Here is a 4076-nt window from a genome sequence, read left to right on the forward strand (position 1 = left end):
ATAAATTACATGGGAGATGGGGGCTGGCTCTCTCTTGTCCTGGATGCCAGATAAGGAGACAGTGGCTGTGCAGTCAGGCTGAGTACCATATATTACTTGTTCTGTCATTTGTTTCATTGTTTTTCTCTCTTGCTCTTCTCCCTCTTTCCCTCACTTGGGCTTTATTCTCCCCTAACTAATTCTTCTTTCCTCCTCTGCCTCCTTTAGTTCTCCCCTTCCACAGCTCGTTCATCCAACTCTCCCCCCGCCCCCTCCCAACCCCATCTCGCTGCCCAGCTCTGTAGCACCCAGTCCCACAGTAGTATAGTCTAAATTTGGCCACCATGTCCCGTCCACGCCGTAGTGTAGGTACCCCAGCCCGCTTCCAAGAGAGCCCAGATAGTATTGCTGATGTGCGGGCGGTAGCCCCGCCCCCCGGAGCCGCCGCGGCGGCCATTTTAAAATTTCAACAAGTGCCTGCGAGCGGTGGAGGGGAGCCTCTCACCGCCGCAGGTGCTGGGCTTATGTCGGCGCCTGAGCTTGCTAGGAGCTCAGGTAGCCAGGGGGACAAGAGGGCAGAAGCCTCTGAAGTGGCAGCGCCTGTCGGCGGTGGCGGGGAGCCGCTCACCGCTGCAGGCTCTGTAGGGATGATGTCACCAGAGCTCATTAGGAGCTCCGGTCAGCTTGACATTTGCACAGTGGGTTTAGAAGTGCCTGTCAGCGGTGGAGGGGAGCCTCTCACCGCTGCAGGCTCAGGGGGGAGTTTTAACCCTGTCAGTAAGGGCAATGTGGAGCCTGTGAGTGGTGGAGGGGACCCTCACACCACAGCAGGCTTACTGGATGGGGTTTCACCAAGGGGCATTAGGAGCCCTGTTAGCCAAGAGCCTTTGGTTATGGCAGAAAGAATGGTGGGTGAGCCTGTCAGCGGGGGAGGGGAGCCTCTCGCCGCCGCAGACACTCTGAGTGCACAGGCTCGAGAGGCCACTGGTGCCTCCATTCGCCGAAAGGGCAATAAAAAGGGTAATGTCAGAAGGTCACGTGCGCCAGAGCGGGCTGTGAGCCCTCCCAATGCTGGTGCACGTAAACAGGTAAGGGGAGCGAAGAGAGGTAGGGGAGGCAGGATGTTATCCCCGTCAATCAATCGCTCACGGGAAAGTAATGTGACCCCACATACAAGGAACACTGCTAGCGAAATCGGGGTGGGGGTTGTTAGCGAGCAAATGGAGGTTTCAGCACACAATTTTAGTTATGTTCCGGTCCACGGTTCCAATTATTTCCCACATACACCCCCTTCATTTGAACCGCAGAATGTCATACCCAACACAGTTATGCCGCCCCCTACTCCCGGAAGTCTAGGGAGTAATAACATAGGGAGAGGGAGGGCTCAAACAGGGTTCCCACACGCAAGTTTGCCCACATTAATGCCAGAAGGGTGGTCAAGGCATAGCGGCCGCACATTATCATCGGGAGGCCCTTCAGCGTCGTTGGGCGCCCCAAGTATAATTGGATCACAGTTCCCTATGTTCGAGCAAGAAGTTACTGGTCCATCTTGGTTTCCTTCGGGGGTGGGCAATATTTTGCCTTATCGAGGACGGGCCGTAACGCAGCCGGGGAACCCCCCCTTTAACGCCGATAATAACCAGTCCCAATACGGGCAGCCCTTTCACGTCCATAACATTCAGGCAAGTAATAACGCAGCCTGGTCCCTCCCTTACCCTCCCCCTCAGACACAAGGGGAACATAGTATGGCCAGACTATGGATTGCTCCATATCCGCCGCAGGAGAGAAGCCTGCCGCAGATCGGAGCACACTTTTCGTGGAGGCAGGATACTTCCCCTCCGGTAGGTCACATTCATAGCCCCGCTCCCTATCCGGTTAGCAGGCCTTTGGATCATCCACAAACCCAGGGTTTTGGTAGTGGTGCTACTAGGGATAATAGGGCATTAATGTCGCTCAGCAGTGTGGGGCATGGGTGTGCAGTAATGGATGTTTTGCCGGCTGCTAACGTTTCTTCTCGCCCAGTAACACAGGCACAGCCAGATAATGGAATCGTCGCGGTTGGAGGAGGAGCTTCAATACAACAAGCTGGTATGCCGGCCAGTGGACCCGAGACGACAGGAATCATCACAGCGGCCGCTGGGTCTCAAGCCATCGCCCCACAGCCGGGACAAGGGATTCCGGTTACCATTGCTGGTGAGAACCCTTCTTTATTGACACTACACCCATTGACACATAGCGCTCCAATGTCATCTACTGATGACGATTCGTCAGATGATGAGCAAGGACCGCGCAAGCTGCTGCGATTATTAAAGGAACATTTGGTTCAACCAGTGAAAGCGGCTCCCGCAGTAGCCTTGCCTCGCGCAGCGTTAGGGGGCCCCATGGTGTTGTGTGACAATACGGCGCTACTGACAGGTGTGAGACCATGTGTGAGGGACAGGATCAACAAAGGATTCCTGGTGGATATGTTTACCTTAACGAAACAATCCAAAAAGCAGTTGACAGCTGCGTGTAGTAGAGGGGGAATAGGTGAGGAAGCTTACCGGTCATTCCATAACTGGTTGTCAGGCTTCTGCGTATTCGCGGCCTGTTACTTGGAAACCAGACCCGAGGCGCTGGTAGACATATGGCGCTACCTGCACCTCATAACGGAGATGGTAGTCAATGATGGGCCTACAATATGGCGTAGGTATGACGAGAGTTTCAGGGAAAAAGCCAACGGGATGAAGCGTATTCCCTTTGAGTGCAAGGATGTTGAAACGTGGTCGAAACTAATGCGACCTCAGAGTGAGGAGCAACGTCCAAGTGTCAGGTTTCCAGGAGGAGGGGGGCGTGGAGCCCCCCGCCGTAAGCAGAACAGATGTTTTGCGTTCAATAATTCCACCTGCAACAGGGGGGACAACTGCAGGTATAGGCACGCCTGTGCGATCTGTAGAGGCCCGCACCCAGTGCGGGAATGCACCAGGAATGCTCCAGGTGCAGGAAGGGGACGGGGCATGTCAGGACCCACTGGGCAAGGCCCCATCGCCCATTAAGTTAGATGTGTTGGTCAGATGGCTTGGTTTCTTTCCTGATGCCGCACAAGCCAAGTTTCTGAAAGAAGGTTTCACTGTAGGTTTTAGGCTTCCCATATCCGGGCCGGTACGGTCCGGGGATGGCCGGAATTTGAAGTCGGCGTCTGTCTTGCCAGAAGTAGTACTCGAAAAGGTCAATAAAGAAGTGGCCTTAGGAAGGATGCAGGGTCCTTTTCCGTCTCCTCCGTTGACGAACTTAATCTTATCCCCTATAGGAGTAGTGCCTAAGAAAGCTGAGGGTAAATACCGGTTAATTCAGCACCTGTCCCACCCCATCGGTTCGTCGGTAAACGACGCCATAGATGCTCACCATAGCTCGGTAATTTACCAGTCTTTCGAGGAAGCTTTGGCCCTAGTGAGATCTTATGGGAAAGGCGCACTTCTAGCTAAGCTGGACATCGAGTCTGCTTTTAGACTTCTCCCGCTTCACCCAGAATCTTTTAGATTCATGGGCTTCAAATTCCAAGACGGCTTTTATATTGATCGCTGTCTTCCTATGGGCTGTTCGGTGTCATGTTCGTTTTTTGAGTGCTTCAGCTCCTTCCTGCATTGGTGTATACAAGCAGGAACGGGCCACGTGGGGGTAGCACACTATTTAGACGATTTTTTGTTTGTAGGCCCAGGTTCATCCCTTGTTTGCTCTGAAATTTTGTTTGCAGCAAAAGCTCTTTTTGTTGTTATGGGAGTTCCTATTGCCCATGACAAAACAGAGGGTCCCGCCACCTGCTTATCATTTCTGGGAATAGAGATAGACACCATGGTAGGATGTTGTCGCTTACCCAGGGATAAGATTGAGAAACTGCAAACAATCATATCGGAGGTTCTGAGTGCAGATGCTAGCTCTCTGCGGCGCATCCAGTCACTTCTGGGTACATTGAATTTTGCTTGTAGGGTAATCCCTATGGGCAGGATATTTAGCAGGAAGTTACAATTGGCCACAGCTGGCTTGACAAGGCCTCATGCACGGATTCGCCTAGCATCCGATATTAGGGCAGATCTTAAGATCTGGGCAACTTTCTTGCA

Source organism: Mixophyes fleayi, unplaced genomic scaffold, assembly GCF_038048845.1.
Source record: "Mixophyes fleayi isolate aMixFle1 unplaced genomic scaffold, aMixFle1.hap1 Scaffold_168, whole genome shotgun sequence".
NCBI classification, from domain to species: domain Eukaryota; kingdom Metazoa; phylum Chordata; class Amphibia; order Anura; family Limnodynastidae; genus Mixophyes; species Mixophyes fleayi.